Raw genomic sequence first — 17,464 nt, 5'->3', positions numbered from 1 at the left:
TCTTTCTCTCTGTTGTTTTCACTTGGTTACAAACACACACATAAACATTTCTGCAAGTGCTGGCCAAATGCATTATTGCATTACAGAGCTGTAATATTTGGCACCTTCGCAGTCGTGAAGAACAGTAAATAATGAAAACAGTTTGTCAGTGTGCAGGGCCAATGTCTACCATTTCCAAATGAAACGGCATATAAAAAGTTAAACAAAAGCACACAGAGTCCTCTAGTTTAACTATGGCCTGTATTATCTCTTGGAAAATCGAGCAGTAAAACAATAAAGCAGGGAGGTTTTGACAGACAGCCAACGTTACAGAGAAAAGCCTCCACATCAGAACATTCTGACACTCCTTCATAAGCCCATGACAACCTCATTCTGATCACTCTTCTAAGAAGACCCGCTATTGTAGTCACCCTGCGAGCCTGCTCTTCCCCTCTCATGTCAGAGCCAAAATGTCTTCCACTCTTCCTGCCTGTCAAGCGGCATCCCCTTGGAGAATGCATATATTTAGCTAGCATTCTCCCAGATCTAAATGTGTCCATCCTCAAGTCTCACAGTATATTTACCCCAGCACACTGAAGTGCATTTGGATCATGCTTTATCCATTACATCTATCTTTATCTGGGTTGGCATTCATGCCATGTAGAGCACCACACAAGCATCCATTAAGTTGTCTTTATAACCTAGCATCATGCGCTAACCTTGCAGAATAATGCAGCAGGTTTGAAGAGTAAATATGTCACAGGCCAATACTCATCCCTACCAAATCCACTTAGATAAAGCTAATGCAGGACAAATGTACTAACACTTAGCCGAACAGGGTGAGGTGGGGAACATGGAACTGTGTTATCAGGCCACATACCTTCTGGAATTGCGTTTCTAGACCACTCAGGAATGGGTATAAATACAGAGAGGTGGGCATTGTGACTGTGGGCGAGTAGAAAATGGCTCCCTATTCCCTACGTTGTACACTACTTTTGGCCAAAGCTTCATAGGATGGAATTCAAACCATCGTTTATGAACAACATTGCACTGCATTGGACTTTTGGAACATTTGTCTCAGAGGTGTAACCACGGCAATAGCCATCAAAACACAAGGCCTACTTCATCATTAATGTGTCTTCTACCTTGACTTATGCTCCATTCTCAACAGTACACCTGCCTCTTTCCCCGAAAGCTGAATTCCTCCACAACCCCATTCTTCACATCCATCAGCTCTAATCCTAGCAGGACTTGCCAACTGGTCATCAAAACGGAGAGAGTTAGAGAGAGAAGCCAAAATGGGAGATTAACACTCAAGACCCAGACAACAAAAAGACCCCTGATCCTTCATTTTTACAACAACTGACGAGGGTTTCTTCCCCTAAGAAAATGTGGCTACCCAGGGTTATGTAAGCTATGCCAGTGCCTTAGTTTACTCTATGACAGAGTGATACAGGATATGGACAATAAAGGCTTATCCTTTCCACGTTAATGCCTCTTTACACACAGATGCACACACACACACACACACACACACACACACACACACACACACACACACACACACACACACACACACACACACACACACACACACACACACACACACACACACACACACACACACACACACACACACACACACACACACACACACACACTTACAATCATATCCTCCCTTTCTTCTTCTTCCCAAAACCTCCCTGATGATGATGTTGGAGCTGGACAAACAATGGCACATGTATCATGAGCATCAAGTTTGGATAAAAGGACGGTGAGTTCATATATGCTGTTCTAAACCCATTAGTAATGGTCACGGGGAAGAAGTGGTGAAAACCTTACTCGGGATGATTGGGAACAAACCTCACAAAACCCACTGAGAAAGTCTCCTGCTATAGGCCTACCTCATGTATTGTACTTGTAATGTCAATAAAACATGTGATTCAATTACTATATAAACGCCAGTCAAGACAAGATGAACTGTAAAATACGATACATCAAAAGCCATTTTAAAAACCCACATGTGCTCCAGTCAGGTATTTTTAAATGGAGACTAGACTAGACGGGCCTTGGCGTGGGTTGAATGTCCTGTACACCCAAACTGTTTACTCCACACTGCAAATATTTACATGTTACCCATTCAGTGTTTCACTGGACGCATCCAGCTCCAATGTTCCACATGAGACTGACCCCCGATGACCCTTTGTCCCCTCAGATTGTCGCAGACAACCAGAATACAGCCACCCGTTTGGCCAGTGGTTTGGAGTGGTACACTCAGTTGTGTCCTGTGCTAAATGCTTCTGTAACCGCAGCTGTGTTCTCTGAAACATAGAGAAACACTGATACTGTAGACCACGTAGCATCGTTACATATGTTTAGGAGCTAGCTAAGATAACAGAAAGGGACAATGTCAATGTTACAGTCGTTCTGCTTCAGCCTGGAACTTTACTACCACAACACCACTCTAGGCACCCCTCACAACTCTTTGTCTATATCTCGTTTTTCAGTTGTCGTTCCCTAAACCGCTGGCAGAGCGAAAGTTATAGATTTAGCACTGTAGCTATGTTTCCATTACCTTCTCCTGTGATTTTTTTGTCGACATTTAGAAAGTTTGCAGAGAAAATGGATGCGACAATTTGCTGCTAGGGTGCATTTCCATTGAACTGTCGCGTCGATAGAAACAGCTGGACGTAATGACTTCACACCTAAATATATATACACATATATACACATACTGTATATGTCACGCCCTGACCTTAGTTCCTTTTTTATGTCTCTATTTTGGTCAGGGCGTGAGTTGGGGTGGGCATTCTATGTTTTTGTTCTATGTTTTCTGTTTCTATGTGTTTGGCCGGGTGTGGTTCTCAATCAGAGGCAGCTGTCTATCGTTGTCTCTGATTGAGAACCATACTTAGGTAGCCTTTTCCCACCTGTGGTTTGTGGGTAGTTGTTTCCTGTTTTGTGTTGTTGCACCTTTCAGGACTGTTTAGATTTTCGTTTCTTACATTCACTTTGTTATTTTGTATTTTTGTGTTCAGTTATAATAAATTAACATGGACACTTACCACGCTGCGTTTTGGTCCGATCTTTCCTGTTCCTCAGATGAAGAAGATCGTTACAATATATATACTGTATGTATACGTATGCCCTGACAGCCTGTATGTACTTCCACCAATCTATTTCCCCATATGGAAAAGAGTGATGATATGCACAATTGAATACATGATTTTGGTGAATTTCCTACATAGATATGGTATGACATACATGAAACTAATTATATGAATAATATGAGTCATCTGTGAATTTTATAAGAAATTTGTGTGTTTTGAGAATGCTTTCCTTAAAGGTTTCCCATAGTTTTTTATAAGTCAACATATTTAAAAAATCATGACAATTACTCTAAGAAAAATACAATATTTGAATATAAATTTCCATGTATGAGTTTCCATGATGAATGCTGGGAAGCACCTCCTACTGGACAGTTGGTTTATCTACAACTATGCTCAGTGAGGCACGCATTGAGAGAAGACACCAATTGTTTCATACACACACACTTAATACTCAGATTTATACACACATACCGACATAAAACATATACTCAGACTCTCTCACACACACGTGCACACACACACACACACACACAATGACACACACCATCATCTACCAACTCAGACTAATACGATCACATGAACAGATATACAGATTATATTTATCTTTCTCTCTCTTTTTCTCTCGAGGGCAATTACATACACTCAAATTCTATCACATACAGACATCATCTCACATACCCACCACCTAGACATGATCTTCTACAATAGGGAGTTTAATAGATGAGACGTGGAAGGATCAGAGGAGAGGAACATTAAGGAAATGCTTGAGGAAAAGTAAGAGTGGCACGTGCCAGGCCAAAATACAAGAGATTACAAAGAGAGGGAGGGAGGAGGAGAATATGAATTTAATTCAGGATGGAGGGATGGAGAAGGCTTGCACGTGTGCATCCAAAGGCTATTGTGATACTGAGTAATTTGGCAGGATCGTTGAGAGCAGGGGAGACAACATTGCTAGGGTACCTTTCATTATGGAAACAATAAAGAATAAATTTCAGAGACTTTATGATTTTGAGACAATGCCAGAAACCATATGGTATCACCTTCATTTGTCAAGAGTACTTAGCCCTTTGCTATTTATCTAACCAAGCCCAGACTAGTACCAATGTGCTCATGAGAGTGATTGTTGAGAGATCTCCTCTTACTAGCTAAATAGTTTCATTGCTGCTATCAAAGTCATTCCTCCTGAAGTCCCTGCCGCTGAAAAACATCCCCACAGCATGGGATGTATGGTGTCAGGTTTCCTCCAGACGTGACGCTGGCATTCAGGCCAAAGAGTTCAATCTTGGTTTCATCAGACCAAAGAATCTTGTTTCTCATGGTCTGAGAGTCCTTTAGGTGCCTTTTGGCAAACTCCAAGAGGGCTGGCATTTGCCTTTTACTGAAGAGTGGCTTTCATCTGGCCACTCTACCATAAAGGCCTGATTGATGGAGTGCTGCAGAGATGGTTGTCCTTCTGGAAGGTTCTCCCATCTTCACAGAGGAACTCGGTTATTGTTCACCTCCCTGACCAAGCCCTTCTGCCACGATTGCTCAGTTTGGCCGGACGGCCAGCTCTAGGAAGAATCTTGGTGGTTCCAAACTTCTTCCATTTAAGAATGATGGAGACCACAGTGTTATTGGGGACCATAAATGCTGCAAAAAAATTTGGTACCCTTCCCCAGAGCTTCCTGTGTCTCAACACAATCCTGTCTCGGAGCTCTACGGACAATTACTTTGACCTCATGGCTGGTTTTTGTACTGTCAACTGTGGGACCTTAAATAGACAGGTGTGTGCCTTTACAAATCATGTCCAATCAATTGAATTTACCACAGGTGGACTCCAATCAAGTTCTAGAAACATATGAAGGATGATCAATGGAAACAAGATGTACCTGAGCTAAATTTCGAGTCTCATAGCAAAGGGTCTGAATACCTATGTAAATAAAGTACTTCTGTTTTTTAATCTTTATAAATTTGCAAACATTTCTAAAAACCTGTTTTCGCTTCGTCATTATGGGGTATTGTGTGTAGACTGATGAGGATTTGTATTTTTTTTTAAATCCATTTTAGAATAAGGCTGTAATTTAACAAAATGTGGAAAAAGTCAAGGGGTCTGAATACTTTCCAAATGCACTGTATGATAAAATCAATTGCATCGCATACCTTCAAAATGATTCTACAATCATAATTTATTTGAAAAACACAGTTTCCATCATCATTTGTCACAATAAAGAAAGTTTGACAAAATAAAAATCCACCCGTGTTGAACAAAACTGGGTCAATGGAAACCTGCATTGTGTTTGCCACGTAGTGACTTGGCTTGCTAACTGGCTGTTGGGACTGTTGTTATGCACTGTAAAGGTCAGAATAAGAGGCCTTTTCACAGCAACGCTGTGCTCTTCTCTCACTGTGCACTCTAGCTACCAGCTGAGGAACTACACCAGAAACATGTTGCCCAGTATGATCCAAAGCCCAGATCTGGTCAGAAAGGAGGTGAGAGTTCAAGTAGTTAAAGTGTTTTGATAAAATGCAGATGGGGAAGTGTCAGCTGAAGTAACTTTTATTGGTGACAATTGCTTAACAAGGGAACTTTTCTTCCAGGACTCAAAGAGATATTGTGTAATGTGTTGTATTGATACTGGACTACTTTGAATAGTCTGTACTAACAGCAGGTAGTGACAGACCACACACACTTGACATTAAGGCAAACTACACAGAGAGGACAGAGTTATAACCTCACTGGAAAGCTCCCTGGCCTTGATACTGCAATTCAGCCATGTACTTTCTCAAGGCCAGCACTTTCATTGGAAATTGGCTTCTACTTTAATTGCTTTTCAGCTAAGTAAAACACGAAGTCTTCATCCATGAACCGAAATTCATGACCTGAAAGTGCCTCGACATCAAATACAAATGTTAGTGATCAACTTTTTCTCTCATCTCCATCTGGTTCCTATTGGAGAGAACAGTGAATGGCTTAACGATGATACAAATTACATTATAGAACAGGAGCAAATGTTCCGTTCCATTCTGTTCTGTTCTGTTTTGTAGGCCTACTGTGTTTCTGCCCTGCAACATCCCTCCCTCACTCTGTCTATCCCTCTCTCCCTCTCTCTCTCTCCTTTAGACCACTCTATATCCTTCTTCTGGACAGAGGAGGAGAGAAATACAGCTCAACTCTGTGGTCTGGTCTTTGTGGTCCTCACATACCATGACTAACCAACTGAAGACGGTGCTGTTTTGACATACCATGATTATAATTGACATACCATGATTATAATACTACTGCTTCTCACAAACCCCAGAAGTATTATTGCCTCTTCAATTGATTCTGCATAAAGTCAGTTGGTCAGTTGGTCAGCAATGGTCAGTGCAACAATCTTAACATCACAGGACAAAGTGATCACACCAATGCACTCTCTCTCCTTAACTTTCCCTGACAGATCATTTGGCCAAGGCCTATTTTATATTCAGCAACTAGCTGAATTGTTTCTTATTGCGAAAAGGCTATTAGGCCTAGTATAAAACAAACTATTCTACAAACCAATGTCCTCAGGAACAGCTGGATGAGAGACGCTATAGTGTAACCGAAGTAAGAAATATTATCTAGATATTAGGCCATTCATTAGCTAAATAGTAGGTCTATAAATATTTACTTGTCGAAGTGAATGAAAAAAAGTGAACATATTATGGAAAAATCAGGCTGCGCTCTGCAGTTCCGGACATGCGCTCCACTATTAATCAGGCCTACATTTTTAAACCAGGAAAGTATTTTACCTAGGCTACAACAACACAGCGCAATCTGGAATGTATTATTTTTATCAAGTGAGCACCAATTTTTGTCTCAAATGTCCTGTTTTGAATGCTTCATGCTAACTGTCCTGTTTTGAATGCTAACTGCATACAGCCTAGGCCTGATTATGCAACCATTTGAATCAGTTATGGGTCTATTCTAGACAGTTTACAAGGTCCAGAAATGCACATTAGCAGGCCAGTCAAAGTGTATATTTTTGTCAGGATGTATCGTTGTTAATAGGCTTACCAACATAAAATATGGCCTTCTCATGCACTGTTGTTCGTGGATCATTATTCTCCCATCTCGTCCTATAATTAATGTGGCCACCAATATGCTCACACATGGCCAGCTATTCAGGCAAGCTTACCGTAAGCTCTGCCTCCTCTCCTCTCTGAGCAGCCTCTTGCACAAAGAACCAAAAACGCTTCAACAGAACATGTTTTTGATTGGTTGTCGATGTTTCATCGTTGGAGGGACAGGGATTTTTTTTTATTTTGGTCCAAATGATAGCTCCCGTTATCATTCTCCACTCTTTTTGTAGTTATCGTTGTAGTGTGAACGCTCCTGTTCACTTGAATTAGATTATTATTTTTTTTAATTATCGTTAGGTGTGGATTTAATTTGATAGCATTAATTCATCCTACCCTGGTGCCTTGATTACAAAACATCAATCACTTCCAGACTATTGAGTCAACTGTCTTGTTTAACAAGTGCTGAATGGATGAATGGAGGAGATGTGACAGATAGAGGTAGCAGATAGTCAGAGAGATAAAGTAGGTGAGTTTAATCATAGTGTGAATCGTATTACTAAGCTGTATGACAGTGAGGGAGTATTTACTTTAGCTTTCAGAGGGGATACTGTGCATTGTGTGATCTATTTGCAGAGAAGAAGGTCAAATTGTTCACGGGCCATTTTTAGGTGTGACGTTCATGTGCTCGGGGCTTAGCTGTGACACTAGTTCCATCTGATGATGTCCCAAGCACCAGACCATTGACGAAAGTTGTATTTATTTTGGTAACATGGGCTGCAAGGATGTTTCCAGCTGAGAGTGTGCCTGCCTTTGTGTGTGTGTGTGTGTGTGTGTGTGTGTGTGTGTGTGTGTGTGTGTGTGTGTGTGTGTGTGTGTGTGTGTGTGTGTGTGTGTGTGTGTGTGTGTGTGTGTGTGTGTGTGTGTGTGTGTGTGTGTGTGTGTGTGTGTGTGTGTGTGTGTGTAGAAATACCTTATTTACATAAGTATTCAGACCCTTTGCTATGAGACTCGAAATTGAGATCAGGTGTATCCATTTTCCATAGATCATCATTGAGATGTTTCTAAACTTGATTGGAGTCCAACTGAGGTAAATTAAATTGATTGGACATGATTTGGAAAGGCACACACCTGTCTATATAAGGTCTCACAGTTGACAGTGTATGTCAGAGCAAAAACCAAGCCATGAGATTGAAGGAATTGTCCATAGAGTTCCGAGACAGGATTGTGTCGAGAAACAGATCTGGGGAAGGGTGCCAACAAATGTCTGCAGCATTGAAGGTCCCAAAGAACACAGTGGTCTCCATCATTCTTAAATGGAAGATGTTTGGAACCACCAAGACTTTTCCTAGAGCTGGCCGCCTGGCAGAACTGAGCAATCGGGGGAGAAGGGACTTAGTCAGGGAGGTGACCAAGAATCTGATGGTCACTTTGACCGAGCTCCAGAGTTCCTCTGTAGAGATGGGAGAACCTTCCAGAAGGACAACCATCTATGCAGCACTCCACCAATCAGGCCTTTATGGTAGAGTGGCCAGACGGAAGGCACATGACAGCCCGCTTGAAGTTTGCCAAAAGGCAGCTAAAGGACTCTCAGACCACGAGAAACAAGATTCTCATGTCAGATGAAACCAAGAACTCCTTGGCCTGAATGCCAAGTGTCACATCTGGAAGAAACCTGGCATCCCTACGGTGAAGCATAGTGGTTGACAGCATCGTGCTGTGGGGATGTTTTTCAGCAGCAGGGACTGGGAGACTAGTCAAGATTGAGGGAAAGATGAACGGAGCAAAGTACAGCGAGATCCTTGATCAAAACCTGCTCCAGATCACTCTGAGCACTCAGACTGGGGCGAAGGTTAAACTTCTAACAGAACAACAACCGTAAGCACACAGCAAAAACAACGCAGGAGTGGCTTCAGGACAAGTCTCTGAATGTCCTTGAGTGGCCCAACCAGAGCCCAGACTAGAACCCGATTGAACATCTCTGGATGTCTAAATGTCTAAAAACATGTTTTTCTTTGCCATTATGGGATATTGTGTATAGAGTTATGAAAGAATCAATTTTAGAATAAGGCTGTAACCGATATGGGTGGGCAATTCCAGTCTGCAGGGAACTGATTGGTGTCACAGTTTTGCCCCAGCCCCAGCTAACACACCTGACTCCAATAATCACCTAATCATGATCTTCAGTTTAGAATGCAATTTGATCAGTTGTGTTTGCTAGGGATGGAGGAAAAGTGTGACACCAATCAGGCCCCTAAGGGCTGGAGTTGCCCACCCCTTCGTGTAACGTAACAAAAAAAGTCAAGGGGTCTGAATACCTTCCGAATGCAATGTATGTTTCTGTGCATCCTCGTGTGTGGTTCTACAGAAAAATGTAAACTCTCTCAGTAAACACAATAAAATTCTGTTTTCCACAGCTTGTTAAGATTGAATGTGTTTATGTAGCGATTTCAAACAGAGATCCAACTCCCATCAATTTAATGGCTTGACCTTGTAAACTCAGATTACCCCAGCACCTGTGTCGCCTGGAATGCTCTCTATGCACTTTTCTAAACACTCATTCCAAGTGTAACCCTCTGAAAATAACCTGCAGCTCTGAGTCAGACAGGGACTGTATATGAGTGTGATGTATCTTTGTTGAGGGCTAGGCTATATCCTGGGCTGGGTTCTGTGTGTAATAGGGTGTAGTGGCAGATCATTCAATTTAATAAAATTTGTTAATACACAAATTGCATAGTCAATGTTACGAACTGCATGTGAGGTACACATTTCTAAGAAATATTCCAGCACTACAAGTGAAGTAGACAAGGAGTTCAGGCACATGTGTGATGCGTGGAAAAAAAGAAGCCATTGTGATTTTGTCATCACATTGAGATTGAGTCCAGCTCACTCTTGGTGGGTGCCAATCTCTCTAACTATCTTTCTCTTTCTCTCTGTCCTTATGAAGCCTAAAGGCTTCAAACAGAGAGAAAAAGAGCAGAGCGGAAAAAAGAGGACCAGACCATGTAAATCAGAACTACTAAAGGAAAATGTAAACACCACATAGCTAAGAGGTGAGAAGGATGGAGGAGACCAGAACATTTGCCCCTCTCTTTCTCCATCCTTCTCATCTAGTGTGATGTTTGGTAACACAGAGCAACAATCACTAAATGACGAGGTGTCTCTGACAGCCTTGGAGAACATGCCGTGATCCACGGGGGGGGAGTTGGGTATAAATATCCCACAATGCCTTTCTCCCGCTGTCCAATGGGAGGTGGCGGTGATGGACCTGGTCGAAACATATTGGTGTTTTTTTCTAAAACAATTCTAAGAAATAACAATCAATACATTCTTCATAAAAATTAAAATAAACTATCCACAAGAGATGTAAAATATCTACATTGTGGAATTTGTGTTTTTTACCTAAATCAAGCCCTGCCCGTAAATAGTTAACTATGCTTGATGCAAGCCACTCACACATCTCTCAGAAGGTCAAGTATGTTTCCTTTAAAAGCCGCCATAATTTGTGTAGGTATATACAGTCGTGGCCAAAAGTTTTGAGAATGACACAAATATTAATTTTCACAAAGTCTGCTGCCTCAGTTTGTATGATGGCAATTTGCATATACTCCAGAATGTTATGAAGAGTGATCAGATGAATTGCAATTAATTGCAAAGTCTCTCTTTGCCATGCAAATGAACTGAATCCCCAAAAAACATTTCCACTGCATTTCAGCCCTGCCACAAAAGGACCAGCTGACATCATGTCAGTGATTCTCTCATTAACACAGGTGTGAGTGTTGACGAGGACAAGGCTAGAGATCCCTCTGTCATGCTGATTGAGCTCGAATAACAGACTGGAAGCTTCAAAAGGAGGGTGGTGCTTGGAATCATTGTTCTTCCTCTGTCAACCATGGTTGCCTGCAAGGGAACACGTGCCGTCATCATTGCTTTGCACAAAAAGGGCTTCACAGGCAAGGATATTGCTGCCAGTAAGATTGCACCTAAATCAACCATTTATCGGATCATCAAGAACTTCAAGGAGAGCGGTTCAATTGTTGTGAAGAAGGCTTCAGGGCGCCCAAGAAACTCCAGCAAGCTCCAGGACCGTCTCCTAAAGTTGATTCAGCTGTGGGATCGGGGCACCACCAGTACAGAGCTTGCTCAGGAATGGCAGCAGGCAGGTGTGAGTGCATCTGCACGCACAGTGAGGCGAAGACCTTTGGAGGATGGCCTGGTGTCAAGAAAGGCAGCAAAGAAGCCACTTCTCTCCAGGAAAAACATCAGGGACAGACTGATATTCTGCAAAAGGTACAGGGATTGGACTGCTGAGGACTGGGGTAAAGTCATTTTCTCTGATGAATCCCCTTTCCGATTGTTTGGGGCATCCGGAAAAAAGCTTGTCCGGAGAAGACAAGGTGAGCGCTACCATCAGTCCTGTGTCATGCCAACAGTAAAGCATCCTGAGACCATTCATGTGTGGGATTGCTTCTCAGCCAAGGGAGTGGGCTCACTCACAATTTTGCCTAAGAACACAGCCATGAATAAAGAATGGTACCAACACATCCTCCGAGAGCAACTTCTCCCAACCATCCAGGAACAGTTTGCTGACGAACAATGCATTTTCCAGCATGATGGAGCACCTTGCCATAAGGCAAAAGTGATAACTAAGTGGCTTGGGGAACAAAACATCGATATTTTGGGTCCATGGCCAGGAAACTCCCCAGACCTTAATCCCATTGAGAACTTGTGGTCAATCCTCAAGAGGCGGGTGGACAAACAAAAACCCATAAATTCTGACATACTCCAAGCATTGATTATGCAAGAATGGGCTGCCATCAGTCAGGGTGTGGCCCAGAAGTTAATTGACAGCATGCCAGGGCGGATTGCAGAGGTCTTGAAAAAGAAGGGTCAACACTGCAAATATTGCCTCTTTGCATCAACTTCATGTAATTGTCAATAAAAGCCTTTGACACTTATGAATTGCTTGTAATTATACTTCAGTATTCCATAGTAGCATATGACAAACATATCTAAAGACACTGAAGCAGCAAACCTTGTAAAAATTAATATTTGTGTCATTCTCAAAATTTGGGCCACGACTGTACACAGAGACAAGGCATGGGGCTATGTTGGATACTGCAGGGTATACTTCCCTATGGTGTAAACCAATGTAGAGAATAGTTTTTAACCCAGATGGGCTATGTGGTAATACTGTAGGGGTCATTCACACGCTGTGTCCTACTGCCATCTGTATCGTACTTTCACTCCCTCCTCTCTACTTTCTCTTCCTCTGTATCCATTGCTAAAGCCACTTTCTATCACTCTAAATTTCAAGCTTCTAACCCTAGGAAACTCTTTTCCACATTCTCCTCCCTAAATCATCCACCCCCTTCCCCAAAGTTGTTGACGTCTTTGTCAACCACGTTGAATAGAAGATTGACAACATCCACTCCTCATTCACTATTGAGTCCACTGGTCCCACTCACACAGAACTAAGTACCCTGTGCCTTAACCTCTTTCTCCCCTCTCTCTCCAGATGAAATCTTGCATCTAGTGAGGTCTGCCCGCTCAACCCCATCCCCTCCTCCCTTCTCCAGACCATCTCTGGAGACCTCCTCCCATTCCTCACTTACCTCATCAACTCATCCCTGACCACTGGCTACATCCCTTCTGACTTCAAAATGGCCAGAGTCGCTACTCTACTCAAGAAACCAACACTCCACTCATCTGACTTTAAAAACTTTAGACCTGTATCCCTGCTTTATTTTCTTTCCGAAAGACTTGAGCGTGCTGTCTCTGATCAACTCTCTTGTTTTCACTCTCTCAAAATGATTTTCTTGACCCTAATAAGTCAGGCTTCAAGACAGGTCAGTCAACCGAGACTGCTCTTCTCTGTGTCACGGAGGCTCTTCACACTGCCAAAGCTGACTCTCTCTCTCATCTGTTCTCATCCTCCTAGATCTATCCGCTGCCTTCAACACAGTGAACCATCTGATCCTTCTCTCCACCCTCTCAGGGCTGGGTGTCAGGCTCTGCACACTCTTGGATTGCATCCTACCTGGCAGGCCGCTCCTTCCAGGTGACGTGGAGAAGATCTGCACCCCATACTCTCACTATTGGTGTACCCCAGGCCTCGGTTTTAGGCCCTCTCCTCTTCTCTCTATAGACCAAGTCACTCAGCTCTGTCATATCCTCACATGGTCTCTCCTATCATTGCTATGCGGATGACACTCAAATACTTTTCTCTTTCCCCCCTTCTGACACCCAGGTGGCGACACTCATCTCTGCGTGCCTGGCAGATATCTCACCATGGATGTTGGCTCAACACCTCAAGCTTAGCATCGACAACACAGAGCTGCTCTTCCTCCCGGGGAAGGCCTGCCGGCTCAAAGACCTCTCCTTCACAGTTGAAAACTCCATAGTGTCACCCTCCCAGAGTGCAAAGAACCTTGCCGTGATCCCGGACACCACCCTGTCGTTCATGCTCTACAACATCTGTAGAGTACGACCCTATCTCACACAGGAAGCGATGCAGGTCCCAATCCAGGCACTTGTCATCTCCCATCTGGACTACTGCAACTCGCTGTTGGCTCCCCGCTTGTGCCATCAAACCCCTGCAACTTATCCAGAACGCTGCAGCCCGCCTGGTTTTCAACCTTCCCATGTTCTCCCATGTCACCCCACTCCTCCACACACTAAACTGGCTTCCAGTCGAAGCTCGCATCCTCTACAAGACCATGGTGCTTGCCTACGGAGCACCCACCTAGCTATCTTATTGGTGAATGGACTAACTAAGTCGCTCTGGATAAGAGTCTATACTAAATTACTTAAATGTACATGTAAATATAAGGAAGGAAGGAAGGAAGGAAGGAAGGAAGGAAGGAAGGAAGGAAGGAAGGAAGGAAGGAAGGAAGGAAGGAAGGAAGGAAGGAAGGAAGGAAGGAAGGAAGGAAGGAAGGAAGGAAGGAAGGAAGGAAGGAAGGAAGGAAGGAAGGAAGGACAGGTGGACAGAAGCTTTACATCACACTTGAAATTCATAATTTGTTCATATTCATATTAATGAAAAAAATGTAGTAAGGTGAACAATATTATGTGCATGGATGTGCAGGGTTGAGAGTTCTGTGATTGATTGTGTCACTGGCTAGACTTGTGAGGGCAGCAGCAGCACATTAAAAAACAGTGCCTTACTGGATGTGAAGCTGAGTTGGGTGCCACTTGGCCCTGGAAGTGTCAGAGAGTAAATACAGTGCATGTGTTCAGCATTTTTCATGTATGGATGTTAGCCTGCCTTCAATACGTCTGTAAAACCATGTGGGTCAGAGGTGAAAGGAGAAACACACACACAATCTAGATCCCTAACCTAGAGATGACATGATTTAATGTGAGGGGCTGACATCCTTTTAAATAATGGAAACACAGCTGTAGAGCTGGGTCGATGACGCCAATAAGTAGTCAAATTACCCCCAGAATCTGCCAAGACCAATAGGCTGAGCCCACTACAGTAGCTACATTCCTCCCTCCCTCCTTCCATCCATGCAGAGAACACAACGCCATTTAAGGCTCCCTATCGGACCAGCAGCTAAAGCTTCCACTAGAGGTCTTTCTCTATATCGCTCACATACACTGTCTCTCTCTATATTGCTCACATACACTTACTTGCACTCATGCTCTCACTCACTCTCCTCTATCGCTCTCTCCTCTCCTTCCCTCGCTCTCTCCTTATCAGCTGGAAAAAAGCTCCCTTTCTCCATAGCCTCTGCTGTGCTCTCAGATACTTACTTACCACCCACTAACAGCAGACAGTCACACTACTGGCCAGCAGACCTGTTTGACCTGTAAATATGCTGTGTTAATGGACAACCAAGACCATCAAGAAGTGGTCAACAAACACATACATTTTGTATACAAAAACTATTTCAGTACACAACCATACCTCCTGCCTCTCTTACCCCTTTATCCTGCTCTCTCTTTCTCCCTCCTAAACACACACGTTTGTTTTACTATCCTTGTGGGGATCAAAAAATAGATTCCTATTCAAAATCCTATTTTCCCTAACCCTAACTCTAAAGCATGAAAGACATCTCACTGCCGATAGATAGTTATTACAGTGGTAGGCCGTTCCATCTCTTGCTGGAACAAAAGAGGGACCTGCTGCTAGCTGGCCCGAAACCTGCTGTTTCTACTTGTAGAATCTAAATGCTCGTCAGTGGCCAACAACTTGATATTGAGCCAATCAGAGAGCACTAACCCCCACGTCGGGGAGCCAACAGGAGTGACAACAAACAGGAAAACATTTTAGCATTTTCTCAGGACATCCATCATGAGCCAGTCACACTTCATATGCAATGTAGGCTAATAATCTCAAAAATATTGTTATTTTTTAAACGAGCCATAGAAAGTTGGTTGCAATTTCAGTTTAATCCACCTGAAAATACAGAACAAATAATACAACAAATATTGTGGTTAAACTCAAACAGACTAATTGATTTAAAAAAATGTATTTTTCTATTTAAAAAAAGGTATAATCTTTGTAAATAATATCATAAATAGGACTGGTGGAGTCACACATGCAGCTAATACAGATATATGAAAATCTACCCAAAATTACAACCATCTAATTGCAGCATTACCGCAAACAAAAGGAAGAGGCAAGTGGAAGGGGGAAAAAGTAAGGAACTTGTCTGTTGGCCCTGCATTAAAGACCAAAATTGTTTAAAGAAAATTGTGATAAATAAAAATATATACCAGTTTCATTTAAGGACCAAATAATTGACAGCTGTGCCATAATATTAATTGCAAAATAGTTGGGAAGAGATTTTCGATGTACCGACTCCATGTCACATGGTTTATGAATTGACACGCAAAACAACGCCAGATTCAAAACTTCACATTTTTCAATTTAAATTATTGCAACCAATAGAATGTTATATATATGAGGGATACAACCTCCCCAGCTCCACAGATTCTGCTGTGAGGAGGCAGAATCATTAGATAATTTATTTTGGTACTGTCCATATGTAACTCGTTTTTGGTCACAGGTCCAGGAATAGCTGAAGAATTGCAACATTTACCTAGATAGCAATACTGGGTGATTTGAAAAGTCATAGTCAATCGATCAATAATATAATAATTAGTTGAGCAAAATTTTTTATCTTTAATTTACAATCTGTAGAAACTATGAGAATAGAAATGTTCAGAACTTTTGTGAAGCATCACAGCACAGTTGGAAAATATATGGCAAATAGAAATCCAATGTGGATGGTGTTAAGAGATAGATGGGAGGGGTTGAATGGAGCTGAAGGGTGGGACTAGTAACAACAAGATAACAAATGTAAAACATACGGGGTCTGTAAAATGTATATAGGTTCAGAAATTTTGTGAAAAAGTACAGTTACAAATATATGACAAATAGAAATCAAACTGGATGGACATCAGAAATAGAGGAAGGCCAGGACTAAAAACAAACAATTGTAAAATAGATTGTGTCCATAAAATATATAGTATGTATAAGCTGGAAGTAGAAGCCTACAGTAAGTGTTATTTTGTATTAGTTTACTCCAATTAGGGGAGGGGTGGTAGGGTTTGTGGGGAATAATAATGGAAGGTATATATATATACAGTTGAAGTCGGAAGTTTATATACACTTATGTTGGAGTCATTAAAACTAGTTTTTCAACCACGAGTCTCCCTCCCGGATCCGGGATCCTCCTCATCAAAAAAGCTGACTAGCATAGCCTAGCCTAATGTGACAGGGATATCATATAATATAATTTCATGAAATCACAAGTCCAAAACAGCAAATGAAAGATAAACATCTTGTGAATCCAGCCATCATTTCCGATTTTTAAAATGTTTTACAGCGAAAACACAATATGTATTTATATTAGCTCACCACAATAGCCAAACACACATGGCCATGTTTTCACCATGTTTCCACCGCATAGGTAGCTTTCACAAAACCCACAAATAGAGATAAAATTAATCACTAACCTTGAACAACTTCATCAGATGACATTCTTATAACATCATGTTATACAATACATTTATGTTTTGTTCGAAAATGTGCATATTTGAGGTATAAATCGTAGTTTTACATTGCAGCCACCATCACAAATAGCACCAAAACAGCCAGAATAATTACAGAGAGCAATGTGAAATACATAAATACTCATCATAAAAAATTTATGAAAAATACATGTTGTACAGCAAATGGAAGATAAACATCTTGTGAATCCAGCCAACATGTCCGATTTTTTAAACGTTTTACAGCGAAAACACAACATATATTTATGTTAGCTCACCACAATATCCAAAAACACACCGCCATTTTTCCACCGCAAAGATAGCTTTCACAAAACCCACAAATAGAGATA

At 42.0% G+C, this 17,464-nt stretch overlaps 1 protein-coding gene and 1 long non-coding RNA gene across 7 annotated transcripts in view; one reads left to right on the top strand and one right to left on the bottom strand.

The window, feature by feature from the left end:
* LOC139552305 (uncharacterized) overlaps positions 1 to 7,088 on the top strand; it is a 32,330-nt gene extending 25,242 nt beyond the window's left edge. The window contains exons 2-3 of the long non-coding RNA XR_011670410.1: positions 5,489 to 5,561; positions 6,193 to 7,088. This is a non-coding gene — a long non-coding RNA (uncharacterized lncRNA). The remainder of the gene's footprint in view (positions 1 to 5,488; positions 5,562 to 6,192) is intronic.
* rgs3a (regulator of G protein signaling 3a) overlaps positions 1 to 17,464 on the bottom strand; it is a 228,559-nt gene that overhangs the window by 41,595 nt on the left and 169,500 nt on the right. The window lies entirely within an intron of this gene.

Source organism: Salvelinus alpinus, chromosome 24 (genome assembly GCF_045679555.1).
Source record: "Salvelinus alpinus chromosome 24, SLU_Salpinus.1, whole genome shotgun sequence".
Classification (NCBI taxonomy): Eukaryota; Metazoa; Chordata; class Actinopteri; order Salmoniformes; family Salmonidae; genus Salvelinus; species Salvelinus alpinus.
This window is presented reverse-complemented; position numbering and strand designations above follow the sequence as displayed.